This window comes from Stegodyphus dumicola, chromosome 4 (genome assembly GCF_044657685.1).
Source record: "Stegodyphus dumicola isolate Sdum_Otavi_A_Nest chromosome 4, ASM4465768v1".
NCBI classification, from domain to species: Eukaryota; Metazoa; Arthropoda; class Arachnida; order Araneae; family Eresidae; genus Stegodyphus; species Stegodyphus dumicola.
The window spans coordinates 190,882,200-190,897,240 of NC_140771.1; the positions used below are offsets into that span (position 1 = coordinate 190,882,200).

Below are 15,041 nucleotides of genomic sequence, written 5' to 3' on the forward strand. Positions count from 1 at the left end.
GATACATATAAAAGAGCAGGGAGTATAGGGCAGTTTTCATATAATGGAAAGTGAGCTTATAGAGATATATCTTACATTAAGATTTTTTTATATCTTAAATACATTTTGATTAAATGAGTAAGAGTATATTAGAGTATATTATTTGTGATATATAATATAAGTCTTAATAAATCATATTTAATCATAATAATTTAAATTGCTTATAGAATATCAAGTGATACAATGATAAAAGTTTGAAACTCAGTTTCATTTATAACTGCACGTATTACGCGGAGAAATAAATTCGTACAAAAGGTAAGATTTATTTCCTCATGAAATTACACTTCAGCTAAACAAATAATACTTCATTTCATACTTAAGTAAAAATAAATATTAATAAGTCAAAATTGCTTTAAAACAAAATAAACATTTTTTTTTTTAGTTTACTTTTGATATGCAGCATGTAATTCGAAAATTCTTTATTCCCATGGAAAAGTGCTTTTCAAATAGATTGTAGACATTTGCTTAAAGGTAGAGCTGTCACTAAAAACTTATTTCCAATTGGTTTTCAACATATAAAAAATAACGTTTTCTGTACTTTCTGAAAGGGAAGTATTTTAAAAAATATTCTAAGATTTTTTTCCCACCCTAAATGGCTGCTTTTCGTAGGGAAGGCAAGTTGATAACATTATAAATTACTGCTGGCTGTCAAAGTATTGTATTTTTGATGCACACACTTAATAACGATGTTCCTAAATATTTCACTTTGCTTTTTAACAAAAAATATACAGTTTCTCTCTTAAACTACTTTATTGTTTACTTCTCTTATCACTTTTTATAATTGGGTTATTACATATTAAATAGGTGAGGATTTTGAAAAAAAATCAGAAACGCTGTATTTCAATTCATAAACTTGATTTTACTGTTCAAATTCATATTTTCTCCTTTTTAGACTTAGATACAACGCAATGTACGATATTCCTGAGGCCAAATGGCATCCCACAATTCACGTTCCTGCTAACATGACATAAAAATTTCTTGTTGTGAGTTATCTTCAGGATTTCCGTATAATCTAGATTAAATACATGGCTAACAAACATGGTTGCGAGTGTCTACTGCGATGATCTTAGCTACTTTTATAGATGGAAGTAGGATTTTGCCCTCATCCGTGCCAGTTTCACGGAGTTCTCCGTGAATTAGTGGATTCTCTAACGGTGAGTGAGTGAGTGCACCGCTATGATGGCTTCCGACTACGGACATGAACCAAATGGAATTATATACCATCACGGCGGGGAAGATTCCAAAATAATAAGGTTGAATATTACATACTAATAACAGTTTTTACATATTGATAACTGCAGGTACTAAGCGTTATTCTCGTTATCTGCTTTAAGTTCTGAACATTTGAAACATAATTTTATTCACGGTTGTTTCTGCTTAGGCAGTGTCTTGAGATTTTCTCTATTTTATCAAGGGCTATTCTGTTTTTGAGTGTGTTAGACGTCCACATTGCCCAGGAAAAGTCCGCTGGTTTCTTCAAGTGCCAGGTTTATGTATGTACATAATGGAAGTAATAATGTTTCGTGTCGCCTTTCTCTTCGCATTCGCAGAAAGGAGTATCCCTAAGTTGAATCTGTTCAGGTATACTAGGAATGGTCCATGACCTGTCAAGAACTGTGTTAGGCTAGCACAGTGAGTCTTTATTTCCATGTTAACTTTTGGCAGTAAGCGAAATGTCCTTCATCCTACCTCTTCCTCTGTCCATCTACTTTGCCAATTTTGTAGCAGACTTGTCAAAGTTGTTCGCTTAATATGAGACCACGAAAGTTTAGTTGGTCTTTCTAATATATCCATGCAGTTGGCTGTCTGCTTGGCCAGTAGGTCCACGGCTTCATTGCCTTCAATCCCTGTGTGAGAGGGAACCCATTTTAAAGTGGGTCTTTGCGAAATGGGCATTGTCAGAAGTTGTTTCTGAATTCGGTATACTAAAGGACTCCGGCTGTTTTGACTTGCGATAGCCGCCAGACTTAATTCAGAATCACTGATTATGGAGAATTCATCCTGTTGACATGTGTTCGCATATCTAATTGCAGCACTGATAGCTAGAAGCTCTGCTTGGTATACCGAGTTGTTCAAGCCTAGTTTCCTTTTCCACTCGAATGTTACATCTCCATTTTCCAGTCTACAGAAGGTGCTGCCCGTGCCGTTCTCAGTTTTGGAGCCATCTGTAAAAAGTGTATTACTGTTTCTCTGAATTGGCTGGTCGTTTATGCTGATACTGTCGGCATAAACGACCAACCAATTCAGAGGATCATGCTGATCCCCTAACGGTGTGAGACTATTAAATATATGTCTTGTATGTTATGGTAACTATTTTCTGCCAGAATTAAAAATCATATTTAGACGCATACCTACTTGCTGAACAAATCCAGAGTCTCAAAGATTGATTTTCCTGTAACAACAAAACGTCGCAAATATAATTTCATTCAAATTTATAACTTATTTTTAATTAATGTGAAAAATGTATCTAACATTTAAGTTCCATTTAATTTCGCACGTTAAGCATGATATATTTCATAAAGCAGCGTCAAGCACAAAGGGAATAAATACTCTAAAAGATATTTTTGAGTGAATTCGAAATTAAGATTTCTCTGTTTAGGTAAATTAAGGAAATGCCACTTAATAATAAAAAAAAATCATTACAGTACATTATTCAGAGTAAAATTTCCTTTTTAAGTTATTCAGATTCCAATTTTTACAGCGGAAAAAATTAATTTCTAACAAAGAAAGGTACTTTGAAAAACATATTTTTGTCCAAAGTGGCACAAGAGATAAATTTTTCTATAATTACTTTAATTTCAATTTTAATACATGAAAAAATTACCCCATTGATTTCATCAAATTTTTACTTTATAAGACGAACAATTTAATTATAGAGGCAAGAGCGTGGTTCCTCCTCTTCTCTAATCCATAATTGAAAACAACTCTACTTTCATTCTTTAGTTGGTTAAAAATTCTTTTCTTCGGAAAAAATGAAGATGTCTGAAAAATTTTTCAATTAGAGTATGTCAAACACTGTTGGATATGTGGTGTCTCTGAAATTTCTGAAGCTTCTGGTTTTAAAAAATTAGTAAATTTTTTCAAATATTATTACTGTGCTAAAAAGTGAAACATGATTCTGAACGATAGTCTGTTGAAAATAATATTAATTCTCAAAATCATATAGAACTTCAGAGATTTATTGGTAAAGAGTATATTATTCGAAAAATTAAAGCTTTTTCATTCCTTAAATAAATTACTTTTCCATAAGCTTGTTACCTATAATCCATAGATCATGAATTTGAGTAACAAAATTTTGCAAGAAATCAAGGAAACATTTGTAAATAGTGCTTCAAAATATATACCGTATTGCATTTTATAATATTCAGTATGCATTTTAATTTAGTATTTTTTAGTATTTAATTATTTAGTATTTACGTATGTCTTATGTTCCGTAGCGGAAAACGATGGTACCCAAAATTCGTTGGTACAAAAATTACGAGGTTGGCGACTAGAAATTATTAAATCGCGAAATTTAAATTTAAGAATTAACAATGTTATATCATCAAGGTGTCCATTAAGCTTCAAAGTTTATAAATTCCAAAAGCCGGAATAAAACCTTTTACCAATTTAAATAATAATCGGAAAGACAGCAGGAAAAAAAATCACGAATTCCAAATTTAAAAAAAATTATGTGATTGCATTGTTTTTTAACGTAAACTACCCGGGATATTAAGAGATAATGTGTCACATTAAACAAAAATTTAAGTCCAACAAATACTGCAGTAAATCTAAATTCAAGTTATTTATTATTAGATATCAATGAAATTGTTTGTTTACAAGAGTTACCCACTCTCGGGAATCAGGAAATAAACATATTAACCATAAACATATTAAGCCCCAGAATTCCTCCTTGTAAAAATCTTTTAAAACCTTCTACCTATTTTTCAACTAATTATACAAATTATAAAATCAATCGTAGCATATAATCACTTTAGTTAAAAGACTATTTACTGAACTATTACTTTTAAGATTACAGATTGATGTTATTTAGCAAACCAAACATACCTTAATATTATATATTTTTATATAAAATCCATATAAGAAAAGTAGTGAAATGATAATTATATTAATATATTGCCTCGGATAACAAGGGCTCAACACACTGGATCGCAGTACTACTACTTTTTAAAAAATGTTTGATTCTTTCCAAAGGAGGAAAAGAAAAAATAATGTATTACCTTTCTTGTACAGAATGTAAATAAAAATAACCTTTTTAACTCATTTTTCGACACAAGTCGCATTCCCTAAACAATTTGTTTTTAGTATGACGATCTTACGCATATTAATTATACTATGGAATTATTTGAATCTTAATTTGTTAAATAAAGAAACAAAACAAAACTTAGCTGAGGTGGGTAGCAGTATCACTAGATGACGGCAAATTCAAGCGTTACTGAAGGAACGTAGAAGCACCCAAAAGATCCTTATATGTTGAGGCAAACCGAGGAAGCAAAGTAGATTCAATCCTCAAAGGCAGCAGCTAACAACATTCACACTCTCGATATCTGTAGCCCAAGGATACGGCAACCGGCTGCGTTGTTATCCGGCATGATGTCTGGAAACAATCTCTGGAGAATTATTACTCTGCTAAGGAAACAGCTATTACAATAATGGCAAAAACTTCACAGACTGCAGGCCGAAGCATGGCGACAGAAAAGCTAGTTTTTTCTTTAGAACGAGGTGGTTTTATAGAAACGTAAAGACGAAGAAAAAGATTTATTTCTCATAAGAGACAAGCGATAGCTATTGCAGTTAAGAAGGTCATTAGAATCTAACATAAATATATCGTTGCTTGTAATTTTTGGTTTTTGACGGTTTTGTAACCGAAAGTGAGCAAGCATGCTAAATATCCGTCAGCAGAAGATGAGCAGATCAAAAATGTGTAAAACGAGATCTCTTAGAAGCGTGCACTCCCCATTTTAAACTAAGTAGACACCATATTCCCGCAACATCGCCAAAATCAGGGAGGAAAAAAATTCATTAACGCCAAGAATAAAACAGCATAAAAAAATCACATTTCTCCGATCACTAGTTCAACATACTTCAACCACACCTAAGCTACTTACCAAAGTAAACCACGAAATAACCAGCAACTCCTTTTCCCCGCTCAAAGCCACCTCTCAGACAGAAAAGGAAGTAAGGTCACCTTAAAGGAAAAAAAACTTAAAATTGTGACAATTTTGAGCCAGCAAGAAATTAGTCAAATCTGATGAAGTTAATCACTTAAATTTGCGTAACTCCTGATATACTTAACGTAATAAAAATCGGTTTAATAGAAAGCCACAATTTTTGTGCATAAGTTGTAAAAATTTCAAATGAAGACAACAATATTTAGTATTTTTAAATGACATTAATCCTCCGCAACTTAATGTAATAGAAATGTATCTCCGGCCGAGCTAAGAGACAAAAATTGAAAAAAAAAAAGCAGACTTTAAAACTTAATTGCAATAAAAACCAATAAACAAATGAATAACAAACAACCTTAATTAAAGAACATAATAGCCGCTTAGTCGAAATTTGGAATAATTGATATCAAGTTTAATTAATTAGAGATAATTTATTGACTACAATAACTTACGCCAAGAAGAAAATAATAATTTTAGATATAAAAAACCTATCAATAAATAACCTTTAATAAGTTTAATAAGAAATATGTATTAAATCGAGGTTTTGTGAAGGAAACTTTCAGGCAATTTTCTGGTGCAAAAAATACATAAAATCTCAATTGGAAAGCTGATTTGTTACAGGTATTCAAAAGTGAAAAATGTATTGTAACAAGGTTGCATAGATTTTCCTTGTGTGGTTTAGCCCAGGGGGACCTGATTCTGAATGCAAACGTGCCTCTTTCATAACAGAGGAGAAATGCTTTTGCAACAAGTTCACAATTATTCTTGTTTCACACTCCAAGGTTACGTCAATGGCTCCAGGGATAAAACTTCTTTCACCAGGTTGGAAATATGGTCGCCTTTTGTTGCCTACTAAAGAGGAATTCCCTAACCCGGATTTAGCGAAGGAATAGTGATCCCTTGAAAGTCAGTTAACGTTTTGGAATCAAGGAGCGAAGGAGGTTTTCCAGGAGAGTATTATCGGTTTTACTTTCCTTCTGGATGTACGGGTAACTTGTAAGAACGAACTATGAGCTATCTTGGTGTATTTTTAGATTAGAGATTATCCTGCTACCTTATTTCACATATAAGAGTAAACCTTGCTTCCGATAGGTGAAAATGTTTTATATTGGAAGTTAATACTGATAAAACCAGATTCATGAACATTGAAAAGCAAAACCTTTTTATGCATTTCAGTTATTTCTCGATGGGGCTTTTTCTTGACTGTAAATTTTCCTGAAAGCGACGTTTAACTTACATATCAGGTAATATGGTAAATTACATAGTTACAGTACTTTGAACCAATACCGTATGCGTTCCACTCAACATATACGGTATTAATTCAACGCACTGCAATTCTGTAACCCATACGGTATTAATTCAACGTACATTTGCTCATCTGTGAGCAAGAAACTGAACCCTTCTTAACATACCGCTCTAGAGTTTGGAGAATGGCGCGTAAGAAGACAACTTGTAAATATCTGTGATGCATTCAAAGGCAGATACTTTTGCACTTCATTTGCGGATATCTTACTATATGTAATGCGTCTGTTTATGCAATTTCTGGTTTTCCGCCAGTCGACATTGTCTTTCTTCATAATATTGCCTTTAGGGAAAATTTCTCTGCTTCTTCTGTCTGCGGGTTTGATTGTGTTTTGTCTCTATCTTTTCTTCCTCATCCCTTAGAAAGAAATGCTGTCAATGTCATTCAATTTAGCGACAATATCGCAAATGATTTCCCAGTAACTTTCGATACTGATGGAAATAAAATTGATAGCAAAGTTGTTTTTGCATTTGTTATTTTCAGAAATGGTCTTGAATTTGAATATTTTCAAAGTAGAAATTCGAGATGGCGATTTTCATAGGAGAACGTTTGTGTTTAAACTTCGCCATTAAATGTATCACGGAATAAACTAGTATTACTTCATACTATCTCATTCGTACCGATTCCTTGGACACTCGAAAATGTATTTCTTCTTTTAATAACATAGCCGTCCATGTTCAAAGACAACTTCAAAATCTAAAAGAATAAAAACATTTCGGTTACTTTTACATTGTTAATGGACATACGGTGTTGCTGGGAATGAAGGGGCTGATTTTCTTGCAAAGACTGCCACCAAGCGCAAGATTTAAATTTTTGTCAACATCCCTAAATCCTTTTTTAAGAAGGACATGTATGAAAGTATTGTGGAATTTTAGGATCATGAATACATTAGTTCAAATAAAAGAAGCTTAACTAAGAGAATTTTCCTTTCCGTCTAAATGAGATTTCATGTCATAATTTTTTACAAGTTATAAAATGATTCAGTTCCTTACTGGCCATGCAAACATTGTAATTTATCTAAGCAGAATTACGTTAGGTCCCCATATTTTTTGTCATTGCTGCGTCGATGGCGAGGAAAATGCTAAACATGTGCTTCTTCTATATTCCAAATTTGACAAATTTGAAAGTGAAAAAAACTTAAAAATATAATAATTAACTAGCCTCCTGATATTCTTCAGTTTATTTCCGAGAGAAGTATCTTGCACTTTATTTGTAAATGCATTGTAAATTATTGCAATCCTTCATAAGATTAAAAAAATCCTTTGTTTATTTTTTATATTGTATTTCATATTATTTTCTGTATGCCCCCTGTGATACATGGAGAATTGTTTAAGTTTTTAATTAAAAAAAGCAAGAAAAAATTATGTACATATGTGTGATATTGCTCAGAGTGTGAAAAAAATATCAATGAAACAAGCTTAATATTTTAAAGTAAAATCAGTATCGCTCAGGTTAAATTCTAGACGTTATCCTAGAGTTAGAATACTTTTCCATTTGCATCTTCGGCTGTGAAAAGTAGTACTATTATTAGTGCTGTTGTTATTTTGAAAATTATTAATATTAATGATGTTATACTCCATTCATACTTCCTTCCTTCAATTAGTTATGCTACAGATGTTTCACTCAATCCATGGGGAGTGTATTCTGCGATTAAAAACAGAAATACATAACTTCGTTAAATAGATATGTGTATTAAAATATACATTACTTACAGATGCAAAATAATAAATAAAAATAATACATTCCCAATAATAAATTATGATCTTCAAAACAATCTTGTAAACTTTACAAACAGCTATCTGCTTCACTTTTACAGGAGATCTGTTGCTTAATCATTTATTCACTAACAGCTATGTACAAATTACTTATGTTAAAATCATTCCAGAATATCTCTCAGATGTACGATTTGCTACACATTTAGTAGATTCATGTTGTTTTTTAATCATAATAAAAATACAGTGCAAATCTTCGAAGTATTAAGATTAATATAATTATTATTATTGCTGGTTATTATTATTAATACAATTATTATTATTTCTCCTTTTCCCATCGTCGTCATCATCATCTTATTATTATGCAGATATCAGTATTAACTGGACATTCCACCTTCGTAGATTTCCTGGTATTCGTGATTCTTATATGCGATTACAAGTAATGAAAAATAATTAAGACTGCCTAGTAAAGTCATATTTATATAAGACTGCTTAGTAAAGTCAAATTTCAGTAATGCAAAGTGATTAATATTATTAAAAAAGTGAATGTTTAATACCTTTATGGAACTGAAGGAAGATTATAATGTCACAGACAATTGCGAAAATCAAGACTGCCAAGTTAAGGGCATTAAAACCTTTATTTCTCGATTGAAATAGAAACGAAAAAAGTACTTACAATCAAAATCATGAAAGACACATCTTTTACATACTGTTGTGCCCCGCAGTGTTGGAGGAACTCGTTTTCAAGACGTAAACATTTATCGCCAGAAGCGAAAATCGCTATTGTTCGGGGCGCGCGCATTTTCTACGTTCATGCGCAATGGAATATGCACGACTGACGGAAAAAATAATATTTGACTGGAAGGAAATACAGTGATCCCGTCGTTTTTCGCGGTTAATGGGGACCAGAACCTTCCGCGAAAGCTGAAACACCGCGAAGTAGATTTTCGTGTATGCGGGTACAAGAATGGTTTTAAATATGTAAACAGTATTTATATTTTACACATTTAAGACAAGAATTACAACAGTATACGTATTTACTTAAACGTGGCATTGCCAATTAATAAGGTTAATTACAGAACCTTATACAGTAATAAACATTAATCAACATTGCTTTCTAAGAGGCGAAGAGTGTTGTGTTGGTGGCGGAGGAGAGGCTTTCACTTGACTCGTAGAAGCTTTAGGTTAACTCCGGCATCTACCCACCAGTAGGCGCTCAATCTCGGAACGAATTCTATTGTTTACTGGAAGAGTACAAGATTTGAAGGTATGGTACGTGAAAGTAGGGATGAGCTAAGAGGAGAAAGGAAAAGGGATTTTGAGTATATGGAATTTGAGTCGTTCCGGGATTGAGCGCCTACTATGAAAGGGCTCCTGCTTTGTGAGGGTAGGTAGCGTTTCGTTAGTAAGTGTATTATTTATTATTCTTACTGATTGTCTGCCCCTTTTTTTTAAAGTTACAATTTTCTACAATACCTTAAGTAAATAAAACCTTTACAGTTACGTATTGTAACTTCATGTAATACTCTGTTACTTTACCGTAATAAGAGTTCTGATAAATATTAAATTTCGTTGGAATAAACAAAATTATGTAATTTCGCCAAAACGCTATGCCTTTAAGCAAATTTTAAATAAGCATATAATTTTATATTGCAAACACGTATTTCTCTACGAAATATTTTTTTTGTTTCATAAATTGATCAAAATTAATCTGTCCTTAAACAAAATGTTCAATAAAACATGGAGCATAAAAATAAGCAGTGAAACTCCTTCCGCGGTTCGGGAATAAGTCAGTGAGCATATCAGTGAAAGCTATTCCACTATCTAATTATTTCCGTTGGAAAACATTCCGGAACCTTTCCTTTCTATTCCTCTCACCTGCGTATATTGAACTCGCCCAGCTAACAATAGCAGGCATTCCGAGATTGACGGTCTAGTTCTACCCACCATCGAAAAGGGCAAGACACGCCCTCTCAACTTCATTTCCAGCTCCCGCGCCATGAAGGAAGGACGTCTCATCGACGAGCTGCCATATAATTGCTTATTCTACATCCAGCACCGGCTAACAAGATCTTCAAGCAAAGTTATCAATCTGTTCGCTTAGAATCGTATCTCCCGCGGGTTTTAATCTGCCTATGAATATTTTCACGGCGTTCCCTTATGTTATTTGCACTAACCAACACACGCCACATGCCAATGAGCCTATTAATCGTAAACTCTTTCCTATCTGCTTTTTGCTTTAGTGTTTTGTATCGTGTATAAAATATTATAAAAACCAGAAAAAGTATAAAATATAAAAGTACAAAAAACTTATAAAAAAATTTATGATGTTTAAGTTTTAAGTTCTTATTCCTATCTCTAAACTTTCTCGCGCCTGTGGCTCCCTCTATTGAGCATCAAGTAAGTTACTTATGCAAAATTTTTCCTATTTCTGCTCACTTTTAGTAATTCTGATGTGGAGGTACATGGTTTTGAACCATAAGCACTCCGAAATTTGCAAATCATTGGCATTGGCATAGGTTAACTCCGAGACTCTTCTGCTGGAGGCGCTGTACCTTGGAGAGAAACATGGTGATGGGTAGTTGTCTTTGTTTTTTTCTTTTCCTTCAAAATTCAATATACAAGGCATAACCCCGTCAACGCGATTGTTGAACTCGACAGCTCGAACCATATTGTCGTCAATGTCTTGTGCAAATTGTTGCATCGCTCTTGCCATGTTGCACAATTGTTGCTGATTCTTCAGGGTAAGGCCCCGTTTTTCAGTTTCTTCTTCATATTCCTCTTCGTTTTCTTCCTCACTTGCAGACTTTGTCATCTCAAAGAAGATCTTCATCGGTCAGTGGGTCCGAGTGGCAATCGATAAGGGCGCTGATGTGTCCTTTTGTCATGTCAACAATTTCTTAATTACTTATGATGTGAGCCAGCCTCACTGCCATTTCAGTATGTGTTGGATAAAATCACATGATAGAACACAGGGCAATGAGTTGGTAAAACAGTTTAATAACAGATGTCGCTAAAAATTATGACGTAGAATATGCTTCCATTCCCTGGCCTAGATCATTCTTAAAAATATCTGTTGGCAATCATTTCTTTTAAAACATTTCTTTGTATAGTCCAGTTTATAAACTTTTATATGAGCTGAATGAAACTGGAGTAGCAGGAAATTACAGAAAAGAAGGGTTAAAGTACCCTTTATTAAATCTTTGAAAATTTAAAATGCGTCAACTCGGCGCTAACAAACTTCGCCTCTGCTTGAGTGGTGACTGAAAAATCAGGTAACGAAACTAAAAATTTGAAGATATTAACAAACGATAGAACTAGACTACAGGGAGTAAATAAATTCAATTAAGCCACTTAAACCAGCAATAAGCGAACGTACCTACGGCAGAGGTGGCGGCTAGAGCCTTCAAAGTAAAACTTTTCATTCCTTCACGTGCGCTACAACATTTAAATATTTTGGCACTGACAATTAGAGGAATGAAGGCTAATAGAAAAGTTTCAACTTTTACTTGTTAGTTAAAATAAATATAAATCCCTACATCTTATTACGCAAGATCATCTTTTTCTTAAAATTTGCCAAAATATAGATGTGCTTGCTGTATTAATAAAATATACAGAGTGTGGTTGCACATTATTAGAACGATTTCGTGCCTGTGTAATTAATGTATAAAATGTAAAAATTCCCTTTTTTAATGTAGCCGCGTTCTATACTGTAAGTCTACACTGGAATTTCACTGATAGAAGTGCTTTTCATAAAATTTCCAGGAGTATTGGTTTCCATTACTCTTCCACTAATTTCCAGAATCCAGCAGCCTTGGTGAGTTTGCGCTTAGAAATAGCTCTTTTCAAGAGTCCATAGGCACAATAGTCTACTGGTGAAAAATCAGAGGACTTCGCAAGAACTCATTCAAAAAGCATACATGCGATACCTCTGACCGTCTTCAATTTTTTTCAAGGAATGCAGTGGCACTTTTTTAAATATGAATTGCCGCTTTGGCTTCATGAAGTTTCACTCTTTGAAACACACTGGGATGAAACAATTGAATCTATTCTCTAAATATCGGATATAAATATTATCTTGATAGTACGTTAATTTGATTTGAACACTTTTCCCTGACTCTTCCTATTTTTAATTTCTCACTGTAAGAGAAACCTGCGACAGTCAGTAACCCTTTATTGAAACTTTGTCTTACCGGATTATACTCTTTCCTTTCGTTTTCGATAACAAAGAGACATTTTCTTGATGTAGTCGTTTGTTTAGACCCATGCTTCATCAAGAGTCTCAGTGCGTTTCCATTTGTCTCTTTCTGAATAGAAAAGATCGAAGGTCTCTTTCTGAATAGAAGAGATCGAAGAGATAAATCGAAGAGATTTCACTCAAAGAAATCTTTCACTTTTGATAACAATGTTGATGCATCAGGTGGAAGCGATTCTGATTACATTCTACAGATGCCTGCAACAGATTTTCTCTCTCTCGAGCCTGCATGTCATGTGACAGTCCACTAGTAAACGTAGTTAGGCTTGTGCGAGAATGTCTTCTTATAAAAGGATAATGTAATATCACTTCTTACCAGCTATTATTTTCTCTTGACTGAAGCGGCAGACCAGAGACCTTCCCTTTTTTGAGAAATATACTGTTAAGTTTTTCCTTTTTCTGACACCAGTGGTTACGTTATAGTCTTCCTTCACGTTCGTACGGGGTTCGTGTGGATTTGGAGTGAATAATGACGACACTACTTGATGAAATATCGAAACACACTTTATTTAGCCAATATTGTCAGGACAGCTCCAAAACACGTTTTACAGTCGTCGATGAACTACTATAAACACGCTGATACAATCAGCGACACAACTTCCAGGTTATCAGGCTATCACGGTGGAGACAGCTTTACTGCAAAGCACCCGAGTACAGCTCCCAACTCTGTTTGGTTGTTCTCGGAACTCCACGTACTCTCAAGACTCTCCACATGATGCACTCGACGATACACAAGAATATAGCTCTCGACTCATCACAGTCTAAGACAAAACTCGACGATGCACTAATTTACGATGCACTAAATGACTCTCTCGGTGCACTCGACGGCCAACTCGGCGGTAGACTTCTAGACACTCGCTCAATGACTATAAGCTCGCTAGACAAGGCACACACACTCTTGATGAGAGACACGCTTCCTCACTGCAGACCAGCACGGTTTGTATAGCTTTCGGCTTGTGTTCGGGAACATTCTGGACTAAACCGGTAAGAATTTGTTCCAGAAGGTTTTGCGATCTCGAAAGCAAGAGTGCGCAAGTGTCGCAGTATTATCAGTATGCAGGAATAAGTAAAAATTCCTGCAGTTTAAAAACATGCTAAATTAGTTTCTTGGCCCATTTCTTCGGGCTGCCTTTCATCACCCGTGCTACCTATAATTTTTTATAGTTCACTGCAAAACTATTTGTTTTCTTTAAATATTTCTGCAACGTTACCTTTGGAATATCAAATGTTCTGGCAGCCTCATATACGCACATGTCACCATTTTTCATTGAATAAAGTGCACGACTCATATTATCTTCCTCCTATTTACCATATTTAATTCCTAACGCATCTAGAAAAAACAACCAAACACGAATGTAAAGAACCCCGGAACCACGTGGAAACTATGTCTAGCTACCCACATGCGTGTAGAACACATGAAAATTCGATGTCTTTACTGTATGGTCAACTTTGTGAAAGCTCAATTAAAAGTTCTATATAGACTGCAAAACAGTTAATGCAAAGAACTATATATTATTAGAATACTAAGAGGTAAATTACATCGTGCATTTCAAATTTGCAATCTAATGATGTGCTATAATTTAACAAAAGTCTTTTTTCCTCTCCTGCATAAATTATCATTCAAATTATTATTACTTGAAATTAGATATTAGATAAAATGAAAACATTGCCTATGAAATCAGAGTAAGTGGTTTTGAATTCACGTTTTTTTTTTTTTTTTTTTTTTTCCTCAAGCGTGTAAAAAAATCAGTTATGGCATGGCAAGTTTTGTGGTTTGCAAAGAGATACGTGTGCAAAAAAACAAAATGTAACAACGTTAAAATTACTCTAAAAATAGGTTAGAAGTAAAGAAGAATCGGAACATTGCTTGAGGTATGATATATAGCATTCTTTCATGGCGTATTTAATAAATAAATTATTATTATTATCATTATCATTTTCGTAAAACTGAAAGGTATGTCTTAATAAAAACAAGCACAAAAGAACGAAATTAAAAAAGACAAAAAAATATCAAAGAGTTCCATCATATCGCAAAAAGCTTTATTATTTTGTCCTAAGCATAGTTTTATCGACTTCCTATAAAAAGTTTATTCGCTAGAAGCAGAAGTGTAGGTGTATGTGAAAAGTGCTTTGAAACTACCCCAAAAAACGTGTACTTGTGTTATTAAGCTAATCTTCGCTTTTATTCACTACTCTTTTTCCAAATATTGTTATGTGTTTAGTAAGCCATGCTGGATAATTATGCACTTAAATAATTTGATTAACAGTATTTTATTATTCTTTAGAATTTTGTTTTTGTCTCTGTTAACCTATGCATCAATAACCGTTAAAAAGGAGGTATCTAACCAATAGATGTAAGATACGTAAGTTTAAAAATGTTTGTTTTTATCCAAATAACAAAAGCAGCTTTTCTTGTAAGTTTTTTTAATGTTACCTATAGCATGCGCGAAATAGCCTAAGTATTTTTTCTTTTCCGTAAATCGAATGAGTTTACTATTTTGATAATAAAGTCATCCTTGTAATCTTACATCATTTGTACAGAAAATAAGGCTATGATACATCAT

At 33.6% G+C, this 15,041-nt stretch overlaps 1 long non-coding RNA gene across 1 annotated transcript in view; it reads right to left on the reverse strand.

Annotated features, from left to right (window-relative positions):
* The window catches only part of LOC146997779 (uncharacterized), a 102,566-nt gene extending 93,587 nt beyond the window's left edge, over positions 1-8,979 (reverse strand). Inside the window, exon 1 of the long non-coding RNA XR_015040533.1 lies at positions 8,899-8,979. This is a non-coding gene — a long non-coding RNA (uncharacterized LOC146997779). The remainder of the gene's footprint in view (positions 1-8,898) is intronic.
* Between the last annotated feature and the right edge of the window lie 6,062 nt (positions 8,980-15,041).